The sequence below is a fragment of the Cupressus sempervirens genome, chromosome 6, assembly GCF_028749045.1.
Source record: "Cupressus sempervirens isolate cs-2001-9-10 chromosome 6, ASM2874904v1, whole genome shotgun sequence".
Taxonomy (NCBI): domain Eukaryota; kingdom Viridiplantae; phylum Streptophyta; class Pinopsida; order Cupressales; family Cupressaceae; genus Cupressus; species Cupressus sempervirens.
This window is the reverse complement of record NC_143123.1, coordinates 16781814-16794679: the sequence shown is the minus strand read 5'-3', so window position 1 is coordinate 16794679 and position 12866 is coordinate 16781814. Positions and strand designations below refer to the sequence as shown.

Sequence of the window (12866 nt, the reverse complement as noted above, 5' to 3'; positions counted from 1 at the left end):
TGATGCAACTGCATAAAGAATCTATCCTACGCATAGCCTCTCCCTCTACCTTCTCACGGATGCCAAAGTAATTTGGCTTCTCACCAAGGATGAATTCACAATATAGCTTTCTTAAAAAATATAGAGGCACCCCATAATTATTACATGGTGGTAGGTCAAATACCATATACCACCTATCCCAAAAACGTGATCTTATCCTGGTATGAGTGCACTAATGAATAAAAAGAGTTTTGGTCATGTGTAATAGGGAGTTGCCAGATATAGGATCAGTGAGAAGAGAACATATAGTACATCTCAATATGTTATTATCTTTCAATTGCTGATATGATAACCCATTAGAATAAAATGCACAACATGTATCCCTCCATGAACCCCATTTCATGACCTCCCTAGACACCTCATTCACATTTTGGCTCATTTGTTCAAGTGTATTCACTAGGGTTGAGTGGTGAGGAAGTGTAGATGACCGCAACCTATTGACCGTTTGGGTTATGTGAGCACTATTTTGTGTAAGGAGGTTTATGAGGTCCTCTTGTGCAGTATTTAAATGATGTAATAGTATGCACGAAGGGTTTATGGGTGGTGATGGTTATTGAACAGGGACATTGAGTTGAGGGTTTTGTGGTTGTGTCACTATAGGTGGAGGGTTTTGTGTTTGTGTCACAATGGGTGGAGTGTTTTGTGGTTGTGTCACTACAAGTGGAGGGTTTGATTGTATAGGAGGTTGTATTTAGCCTCTCCCTCATTTTGTTGGATTTATTGATGCATTTGATACTAAAAAAATTTAAAAAACAATTACAAATTATGAATTTTTTTTACAAAACTTACAATTTATAAAACCACATTACAGACTATGATAAAAAAATACATAAATGACGAGGAGAATGAATACATACCTCGTTTGCGGGGAGCCATGGATGAAAATGAAAACAAAATCCTCAAGTTTCCTTACAAACCCGATCAGGTTTTGCCTTCTTCTCCAATCCACGCTGCTACTGTCATTTGAGGGTATAAAAATGCCCTCAAACGCAGGCAACAGAAATAATATATGTTTCTTAAAATACGATCGAGTTTTAAGAAACACAATCTTAAAAAAATCGATTGGGTTATGTGGGCAACAATAATAATTAATGTTTCTTAAAACCCGATCAGGTTTTAAGAAACCCAATCAAGTTTTAAGAAACATAATTTAAAAGAACCTGATCTTTTTATTGAGATTTTTTTTTTTTTTTCCTTGGTTGTCCACTATTTTGTACACCAACTTGGTGCACTCACCCATATATTCATTGTTTTCCATCCATAGCTATTTAAGATTCTTACAAACACATCCTCGTTTATTTTTATTCTTGTATTGTAAATTTGGATAACGCTCTTAGAAAAATTACTCTTCTTTGTTGATAACCACTTCATTGTTATTAGCCCGCCTTCACCATAGTCTTTGGAGCTTTTTCTACATCGATATTCACAATTTTCTAGATTGAAACTAGCTTTTTTCTAACATGAGCACATTTAAGTCGATTTAGAAGCATACGTCATTTCAATTTTGACACTTAGTTCTTCAACTTTATGCTAATGGGTTCACTAATCACTAGTGGATTTGTTTACTCCTAAGAAGAATATTATTATTTGTAGGCAATGGATCATGTTTAGTCTTCAACCTTTTATATTGGCACACAAAAGGGGTTAGAGTCCTCATTTTCTTTGTCATCTGGGGGCACATCTATTACGAGTTTGTGACAAAAGAAACCCTTGGTGGGTCACATTGTGTCCACCTATCCTTCTTTTACTACTGCAATTATTTAATTTTATTTCCTTTAGAAAAGAGTTTTTCCTCATATGGTGAAGGAATTGCATTTGTTTGTACATAGGTACCTCATCAAGCCTTGTAACTAAGACACACACATTCATGCATCCATCTTTGCATTTACCATTAGGTTTTTAGCTTCTCTACAAGTTGATCTTGAAGGGAAAATTGGAGTAATTAGGCAATCACCTTAATGATTAATTATTAAAACATTAATTACTTAGGTCCACTATTACTTTTTAATCTTAAGCTAAATTCAAGAGGTTTTAAGTATTTAGACTAAGGTCATTGTAGGCCATGTCTCAATTTATATGACACAAACACTTGTCATGATCTCGTTTAATAATCATCTTGGTTTTTCTTTCATACTATTATAATCATTCATTATTATCTATCCAATTGTATTCAAGTTTACCTCAATATTACATACTTTATTGGATCAAGCTTCTTCACAAGACTGCATGACCACATCAATAAACTTGTCTTTATATGTCATAAGTGTTGGTTGTAAATGATTTCTAGGAGCTATGGTGTTCTCTATCAGATAGCACATAAACACATGAAAAAATTTCAATACTTCCCATCCTTTAATTCCATCAAAATTTAGAATTATGCCAATAGAAAAAAAATAGCAAAAAAAACTCATAATAACAAAGTTGAAATAGAGAGGACAATCTTGCATTATATAAAGAAGGATGAATAGACTGCATAAATATAATTAGAAAAGTAAAATAACAAAATAATTATTATTATACAAAGAAATGTTAAAATTAATCACCATGTAGGAAAATATAAGATAGATCATTTTTTAAGATATGTGAATAATGTAGACTAAATAGATCCAAAAAGAATTATTGAAAAATAAAAATAGAAGGGTAATAGTAACATAGTATGATGGTTTAAATATGGTATTTTTACTCATTTTGTCTAGATTTGACCATTCTTCAAACTTCATTGAGGGTTCTTATTTATTATTAATGTTATTAATGTTGAGAATGAGTTCCCATTTATAATGTCATTGGTACATAACTTAGGTAAAAAATATTCATTCTTTTAGATTTAAACAATCAATTAAAATAAGTAAAAAAATTGATAAGAAAAAGAAGATATAAAAAATAAAATATTAAATTAATTCTGATTAATCTTAGACAAATAAATTAACAGTGGTATTGATAAAATTTGTACTTGAAAGCAAATACAATATATCATCTAAACATAAATAATTTTTATTCCAAATAAGAAAAGTGGTTCACTAGATGATTTCAATGAACAAATTGAAAGCTAATATACATCATTCCATTATTTTAGTGGAACCAATAGCTGAACAAGTTACTTGGTTGAATGAAGTAAAATTAGAGTGACTTTACAATCAAGTAAGCTGTAATGTCATCTAACCTCCTCACTTTAATCTATTACACCATTTCTTTGGATATTGTTATAAGAAATAGGTTACCTGCCTTGTACCTTTCAATTAATGTGACTTGACATAAAATTTCTTCTATAATTAGTCAATTATTTTTGGTATCCAGCACCAACTGTAACTCTCGTTGCTCATCCAACTTTCCCATGTAAAAGCTGGTTAGGTGAGTGAAATATCAATATATAACCTTTTGAATAATCACTAAAACTAGCATCTTACTCATTTTGTCAAAGATTTGACCAAGGTTCAAACTTCATTGAGGGTTCTTATTCATTATTAACTTATTCATTATTAATGTTATTAATGTTGAGAATGAGTTCCCATTTATAATGTCATTGGTCCATAACTTAGGTCAAAAATATTCATTCTTTTAGATTTAAACAATCAATTAAAATAAGTAAAAAATTTGATAAGAAAAAGAAGATATAAAAAATAAAATATTAAATTAATTATGATTAATCTTAGACAAAGAAATTAACAATGGTTTTGATAAAATTCATACTTGAAATCAAATATGACATATCATCTACAGATAAATAATTTTTATTCCAAATAAGAAAAGTGGTTCGCTAGATGATTTCGATGAACAAATTGAAATTTAGACAAGCTATTATGCATCACTCCATTATTTTAGTGGAATCAATAGCTGAACAAGTTACTTGGTTGAAGGAAGTAAAACTGGAGTGATTTTACAATCAAGTAAGCTGTAATGTCATCTAACCTCCTCACTTTAATCTATTACAACATTTCTTTGGATATTGTTATAAAAAACAGGTTACTTGCATTGTTCCTTTCATTTAACGTGACTTGACATAAAATTTCTTCTATAATTAGTCAAATTTTTTTAAAAATCCAGCATCAACTGTAACTCTAGTTGCTCTTCCAATTTTCCCATTTAAAAGCTGTTTAGGTGAGTGAAATATCAATATATAACCTTTTGGACAATCACTAAAACTAGCATCTATCCTCCCTAATATAACAACATTTGGTATCATCTTTTCCTCCAGCTAATATAAAGTGCTTGAAGGGCATTGGCGAGGATTTAATAAGCTGCTTTATATAAGATAGAAAACATCGTCTCATGGGTTGATTGTTGTTGATGGCTCTTGTTTTGCCTCTCCATTTAGCACTCGTTCTTGAGCATCTTGCACCTAAATATTCATAAAACAATTAAAAACAGCTAATGAAAGAACAAAATCCTCCCCCTAAATCCTTCAGTGGATCAGAATGAATTAGCAAGAATAAGAAACCATATTTGAATTTCTGACATGAAATTATTTTATAATTCAAGTGTTTATTCAATGAAACTTGCCCAACTTCATCAAAATCATATACAACAGAATCTGACCATGAATTCCTTTTGGTAGAGTTTTTAATGATAGGTTCTATTTGATTAAAGCTCCTATATTTGTATTAAAAATTTCCAAGTGTTGCAATTTTAAGACTCGGGCATAGTAAAAAATGTAATTTAATAACTTTGTAGTTCATGAAAGAATTAGTTTTCCATGTAAGTAGTTTGGAGTAGTTTTGGGAATTTTTGAAAATTAAATGCTTTATAAGCATTTGCACCATTCATTGTAAAACTCTATATAACTTTATAGCATTATTCTTGAGTTTATTATTATTGCCATCATTGATTAGATTCGAACAATATTTGTGTCTATCGTTTTATAGCAATTGGGAAGTTATGCTTTAATTTATGGATCATTGCATTGTACGGGAGAAGGAATAACATAAACATGAATCGTCCTGTCAAGGGTTAAAATGCAAACAAGTCAAATTATAGGGAGGAAATGACAGTTGGCACATAGTTAAAAAAATGCAATAGTATTTGATGGAGTCAGATTGGCATAAAAAACAATCATGATAGTGTTTAAATGATGCATCAACTTTTAGGAGTCATAACTTTTGAATTGGACTTGGGTTTTCTCTCAAATTTTTATAGTGGCTTCTTTAGGAGGAGTTTGGTTGTTGTCAATTAAGCTCGACTTCATTAGAAAAAATTATTTTCAGGTCCCAGAGAATCCGTTTCGACCCCCAAAATTATGTTTTCATAATCTTTGTGCCTTTTTAAAAATTTGTGTTTTGTAATAACATCGAATGAGTATTTCCAAATTCGAAGATTAGTTGGCTGGTCTAGTTGTCATAGTTTAAGGAAAGGCTAGTTTTATTTTCAGCTTTCTAGGAGTTAATTCCGAAGGTTACCAAAAATGGCAAATTTCAAGATTTGTAAAAATCTGCCAAAAAGGTAATTTTATGTTTTTTCGAATTGAGGGTGTTTTTCATTACTTAAGAAGTTGTAGAATGATGTAGAAGGGAGGATGGTGAATTGAAAATATGCAAGTTTCAAAATTTGTGTATTGCATCTGTATTTTTTTTCTTTTATGTTTTCTCTCTACCGAACGTAATAATGTGAGCACTAGATACTTGGTACTACATCATTAACTACCAGTGGAAGAAGAACATGTATGGGTTATTACCATAGAGACATTTATATGGAGGGTTGGGATCCTCATTTGAAAATGCACTTTCCAACATAGAAGAATCTCGCACCCCTTTGCATCAAATCCATAATACAAATTGATTGGATTCAAGAAACCCAAGTAAAATCAAAATAAAATCCTAACACCCAAAGATATAAACACATCCAAGACTGGGACAACATGGAAAAGTTAACTTGGCGAGAAGATACTTTGTAGTCTAATTATTAGGCGTATATTGGTGAAACATTTGAAATTGTATAACTTTTGAAAATTTCATGCACAATAATTTGGTGTTCATTTTGAAGTCCTCGAGCCTCGTTAGTCACAAGGTGAAATTTCTTTTGGGGAAGTCTAGTTGAGATTTTAGAAGTGAGTTAACACGTTTGGTACTTGCCAACAACACAAGGGGATAACAGTCAAGAACCTGGGACTGCTATGATAATTGCACATACAAAATTATTACCTTATTTCTAAAGTCAGACGACCTAAGTTTCATAATGGTGGCTGTCAATTGTCTCATCAATATGCCTCACTTATGTAGACTAGCTCATCAATTTTTGACTTCTTACTAGTGGTGTTTCTGGAATACGGACAGAACATCCATAGAAATGTGATGGGGACACAACCGAAGAACAGAATGGACACAACAGAAAAGGGAAATTGTATTAACTGAAAAATAAGCTAGTACATTCAATACAGAGAAAATAAACTTCAAAACATGCCCTAAGGGCTTACAATAGCATAAATGTGGAGATAATTTCTCCTATCAGTACCTCCTCTCAAACTCCACTCCGAACTGCCTGTTACAATGCCAGAAATCTCCTTAAATAGACCCCAGAGGGTTAAGGACTAGGAGTACATTCTAAAAAGTGCTAGTAGGCATCCACCGACTAAATAGAAGGTTCTAGAAGCTGCGTTAGAAGTCGGTGCAAATCTAGAAGAATCCAGAAACGGTAACCTAACTTCCGGGAGGCATAACTTTTGAACCGTAGCTCCGATTGACGAACCGTTTACATTTCCGAAAAGCTCTCGAAGCGCTCTATAGCCCTATGGACCAGCTTTTCTCGTCCCCCATTTTTCGGCCCTTTTCGAGGTCATTTAATGCCCCTAACCTGACTTTGAAGGATTCTTAGGAGGTCTCCAAAACCCGAAAAACTGCAATAACTTTCAAACCGTGGCGCCTTTTGACCTGATTCTTTTTTTGGAATGCTCTAAATTACAATTACATTCATCTGGCCAATTCACACCTCCTAGTTCACCAAAATGATGGCCCAATTACATGCTCCTATTTTTTCGGAATTTTCTAGCTCACTGATAGTGGAACTGTGAGAGTTGGAACCTTTATTTGACCCAAATGGGTGCCCAAAAATGAAAACACATGAACAGAAACTAAGTCTAAGTATATTTTTTTTGGGTGACACAGGATTGCCCTTATACCTCTGGATGCTCCTGCATCAAACACCCAGGGTAGATTGAAAAGTGACCCTGTCACTTTATGAATGGTAGAGGAAATCCCAAATGGGAAACCTCAGCTGCTGAAATCCAAGTTGAGTCCTCGATCGGTCGTCCTTTCCATTTGACCAAATACTCTTCATACTGCCTGTTTCTGGTACTCCTGCCCACACAATGATCTAGAATGTCTTCTATCTCCTCCTTCTTAGAAGCAGGAATTGGACATGGCTCTAACACCAGCTCCTCATCTGCACCATCATCATGATACTCTGTTAAATCTGCAATGTTGAAAATGGGAGAAATGTGAATACCATCTGGCAACTCCACCTCATATGCATTTCCTGAGTCATGTTTCTTCAAAATTTTGCAGGGGCCAAATTTCTTCATTTTCAGCTTGTTGTAAGTACTAGCTGGAAATCTTTCTTTTCGTAAGTGCACCATGACTAAATCTCCTACTTGGAATTCCTTATGTCTTCTCCTTTGGTCAGCCCTAGCTTTATACCCATGATTCATTTCGGTAATGTGTGTTTGAACCTCCTCATGTAGACACTTGATATGTTCAGCAAATTCCTCAGCTTCAGCACTTGTCCTCTCCCCTTGTTCTATCTTCCTCAGCTCTGGTGCAATCCTTGGGCTATTCCCATATACAATTTGGAATGGTGATTTTCCAGTACTCCTATTTATAGAGTTATTATAAGCAAACTCTGCCTGTGGTAAAATCAAATCCCATCCCTTGGGCTTATCCCCAACTAAACATCTCAGCAAATTGCCCAGACTTTTGTTCACCACTTCTGTTTGGCCATCAGTTTGTGGGTGATGCGTGGAACTGAATTTCAAGTCTGTTCTCAACTTTTTCCATAATGTCCTCCAGAAATACCCCACAAATTTAGTATCTCTGTCAGAAACTATACTCCTTGGAAGTCCATGTAGTCTTACCACCTCTTTGAAAAACAAGTCTGCAATATGGACAGCATCATGAGTTTTGTGGCATGGAATGAAATGTGCCATTTTGGAGAACCTATCAACCACCACGAATACTGAGTCATTACCCCTTTGTGTCCTTGGCAATCCAAGAACAAAATCCATACTTATGTCCTCCCATGGCCTTGATGGAACAGGCAATGGATGATATAGGCCAGTATTGTGACTAAACCCCTTGGCAACTTGACAAACTTGACAACTCTGTACAAACTTCCTCACATCCTGTGAAATTTGAGGCCAAAAATAATGTTCTCTAAGAATGGCAATGGTCTTATCTCAACCAAAATGTCCTGCCATCCCTCCACTGTGTTTCTCCTTAATCAGATTTTCCCTCATGGAACTCCTTGGAATGCACAATTGACTACCCTTGAACAACATGCCATCCTGAATCAAATAGTCTAACCACTTGGTTCTATCTACAGCAACAGGTTCTTTACAAGCTTTCCATGCTTCAGCAAAATCAGGATCCTCGGGGTACAATTTCTTGAGTTCATCAAACCCAACTACTTCAACCTGCATTACTGTAAGCAACAACTGTCTCCTACTTAGCGCATCTGCAACCCTGTTAGATTTTCCACTTTTATGCTTCAACACAAATGTATAACTCTGCAAGAACTCTACCCACTTCATATGCCTTTGATTCAATTTACCTTGGCTATTTAGGTACTGTAATGCCTAATGATCAGTATACAAAAAAAATTCCTTTGGCAATAAATAATGCCTCCATTTCTTTAAGGCCTGAACTATTGCATAGAACTCTTGATCATAAACAGAATACTTCTTCTTTGCATCATTCAATTTTTCACTAAAATATGCAATAGGCTTACCTTCTTGGCTTAATACAGCCCCAATAGTGCTGCCACTGGCATCACAATCCACCTGGAAAACCTTTCTAAAATCTGGAAGTGCCAATATAGGTTGTTCTGTTACCTTCTTCTTCAGCAATTCAAAACTTCTCGCAGCTGCTGCAGTCCATTTGAACTCTTTTCTATCCCCTCTTATTGTATTAGTTAGGGGTGCACATATGCCACTGAAATTCTTAATAAATTTCCTGTAAAAACTAACCAGACCATGGAATGATCTTACCTCAGTAGCAGACCTTGGAGTAGGCCATTCCAAGATGGCTTTTACCTTCTCTGGATCCATTTTGAGACCTTCCGGTGATATAACAAACCCCAAATAGACTAACTCCCTTTTTGCAAAGATACACTTCTTCAGATTAATTAACAGTTTCTCTTCCCTTAGCCTTTCAAGGACACTACGAATATGTAGTAAATGTTCTTCCAAAGTCTTGCTGAAAATTAAAATATCATCCAAATAGACAATAACAAATTTTCCCAAGAACTTCTTAAGTACCTCATTCATGAGCCGCATGAAGGTGCTTGGGGCGTTCGTCAATCCAAAGGGCATGACTAACCACTCATAAAGACCCTCCTTGGTCTTGAAGGCTGTTTTCCACTCATCTCCTTCTCGAATCCGTATCTAGTGATAGCCACTCTTGAGATCTATCTTTGTGAAGTACTGAGCTCCACTCAAGCAGTCCATAAGATCATCCATCCTTGGCAAAGGAAACCGGTACTTGATGGTTATCCTATTTATAGCTCGAGAATCTGTACACATTCTCCACTCTCCATCCTTCTTTGGTGCGAGTACTATAGGTACTGCACATGGACTCAGGCTCTCTCGAATCAAGCCCTTCCTCAACAGCTCCTGAACATGTCTATTTAGCTCCTCTGTTTCAGTAGGAGTCATCCTGTGAGCAGCCTTGTTAGGCAAACTAGCTCCTAGAATCAGATCTATCTGATGACTGATTTGCCTTACTGGTGGCAATCCATCTGGAAAATTATCAGAGATAATATCTCCAAACTCCCCTAGTAAATCTGAAACTTCAAGTGGTATTTCACTACTACCTTCTTTATCTTTCCTAGGAATCAAAGCATAGCACATATGCTGATGTTTCATGCCATCTAAAAACTTCCTTTCATCAACAAGACAAATCCTAGCACTGCTACATACCTTTTCACCTTCCTTTTTCATGGGCTTCAATTTGTGGCGAACTCCATCCTTTGTCAGAGAGTATGTGTTTGCATGTCCATCATGTACTGCATGTCTATCAAACTGCCATGGTCTACCCAACAATAGATGGCAAACATCCATCGAAATAACATCACAGAGAACTTCATCATGGTAACTCCCAATTTTGAATTTCACTAAACATTGTTCACTTACCAGGACCTTATGATCATCTTTTACCCAAGCAATCCGATAGGGCTGGAGATGTTTCTCCCTCTTGAGCTTCAGCTTAGAGACCATCTCTTCTGATACCAAGTTATCAGTGCTACCACCATCAATGATCACGTCACAACATTTATCCTCACACTTGCATCTGGTACGAAACAAACTCCTTCGTTGTCCTGGTTCAATCTCACCACTTAGTAGGACTCTTTCATTTACCAAGGTCTCTCCTCTTTCTGCATCCTCTGAATGTGATGATTGTGCATCCTCATCCACATGAGCAACCCTAGCTTGGCCCTCAGCTCTCCTATCTGTCCTTCCTTGTCGTTGAGGGCATTCAAAGGCACGATGACCTTCTTCATTGCAATGGAAACAGGTACCACGGAAGCCTCCTCTTCCTTGTCCACGTCCTCTACCTCTTCCTCTCTGATTTCCAAAGTCTTGATCATGGGAGCGGTTGAAACCCTCATTCCTCTGGTTCCTGCTAGTACCCACATCTTCATTTTTCTTTTGGGTTTCATTGCAGCCTCCAAATGATCTACCGCTTCCCCTTCCTCCTTGACCGCGCCCTCTTTGTCTTCCTTCAAACCTTTTATTCAGCTTCTCTTCAACTCGTAGGGCAAACTGGTATGCCTCTTCAACGCTGGTCATTCTTACCAGACTTAATTCCTCCTAGATGCTAGGTCGCAACCCACTGATATAACGAGCAACCTTCTCCTTATTTGCTTCTGCATGCCCCACTCTAATCAAGAGTCGGTAAAATTCCTCTGTATATTCTTGGACTGATCTTCCTGCTTGCTTTAACCCATGCATCTTCTTAAACAAATCAAGCTCATAGTCCACAGGAATGAACTGCTTCTTCAATTTGTCCACCATGCGATCCCATCTTGTGATCTTCTCCTTTCCTCTTCTGTTTCTTTCCAATTGGACCTCTTGCCACCATATTTTGGCATGGCCTTTCATTTTGGCCTTTGCAAACTTAACCCTATCTGGGTCCCTGATATCCTCATACTCAAAGTATTCTTCCAGTTCATTGATCCAATCGATCAACTCATCTGGTTTCAGATTTCCTGAAAATACACCCACTTCAATTGTGGGTCTTTTCCCAAACTTAGTAATGGCCCTAAAAAGCCTTTCCTCTGCATAATTCAGAACTTCCCCGTCAAATTCCCCTTCTGGTCCCATTACTTCTTCTTCATTGTCATCCTCACTGTCGTCGCCTGTGGCAACATTTGCTCCTCTATGGAGCTCCTCTTGCAATGCTTGTACCTGCCTTTAGAGGGCTCTAACCTCCTCAGGATTAATAGCTCTGGCCCTTCCACCACGCTCTCTTCGTGGAGGCATCTTCTTAACTCAAACCCACAACCACATAGTCCTGGTGCAAACTGCCTCACAGTCGGAGTTCTGTCTACACACTCAAGAAAACCAGCTCTGATACCACTTGATGGGGACACAACCCAAGAACAAAATGGACACAACAGAAAAGGGAAATTGTATTAACTGAAAAATAAGCTAGTACATTCAGTACAGAGAAAATAAACTTCAAAACATGCCCTAAGGGCTTACAATAGCATAAATGTGGAGATAATTTCTCCTATCAATACCTCCTCTCAAACTCCACTCCGAACTGCCTGTTACAATGCCAGAAATCTCCTTAAATAGACCCCAGAGGGTTAAGCACTAGGAGTACATTCTAGAAAGTGCTAGTAGGCATCCACTGACCAAATAGAAGGCTCCAGAAGCTGCGTTAGAAGTCGGTGCAAATCTAGAAGAATCCAAAAATGGTAACCTAACTTCCGGGAGGCATAACTTTTGAACCGTAGCTCCGATTGACGAACCGTTTACATTTCCGGAAAGCTCTCGAAGCGCTCTATAGCCCTATGGACCAGCTTCGCTCGTCCCCCATTTTTCGGCCCTTTTCGAGGTCATTTAATGCCCCTAACCTGACTTTGAAGGATTCTTAGGAGGTCTCCAAAACCCGAAAAACTGCAATAACTTTCAAACCGTGGGGCCTTTTGACCTGATTCTTTTTTTGGAATGCTCTTAATTACAATTACATTCATCTGGCCAATTCACACCTCCTAGTTCACCAAAATGATGGCCCAATTACATGCTCCTATTTTTTCGGGATTTTCTGGCTCACTGATAGTGGAACTGTGAGAGTTGGAACCTTTATTTGACCCAAATGGGTGCCCAAAAATGAAAACACATGAAACAGAAACTAAGTCTAAGTATATTTTTTTGGGTGACACAGGATTGCCCTTATACCTCTGGATGCTCCTGCATCAAAATGTTGAAATGAACATAACATACACCAGCTGCTTTTGAAAGAACTACTTGAAACATTGGTCTCTAAACTTGCATGTAATTCTTATTATCATCCTCAATCAGATGGGTTGATTGTTAGTGGTTCGCAGGTGCTTAAAAGGATACCTTTATTTGTTTGCATTTGACAAGGAAGTGTAGTTGTCCAAGTCGTTATTTTTTACTG

The 12866-nt window shown here is 36.6% G+C and overlaps 1 pseudogene across 1 annotated transcript in view; it reads right to left on the bottom strand.

Annotated features, from left to right (window-relative positions):
* Positions 1-3801: 3801 nt before the first annotated feature.
* Positions 3802-12866, bottom strand: part of LOC149550824 (protein DETOXIFICATION 19-like) — a 165418-nt pseudogene continuing 156353 nt past the window's right edge. The window contains exon 8 of the transcript XR_016352614.1: positions 3802-4375. The product of XR_016352614.1 is annotated as a protein DETOXIFICATION 19-like (transcript). The remainder of the gene's footprint in view (positions 4376-12866) is intronic.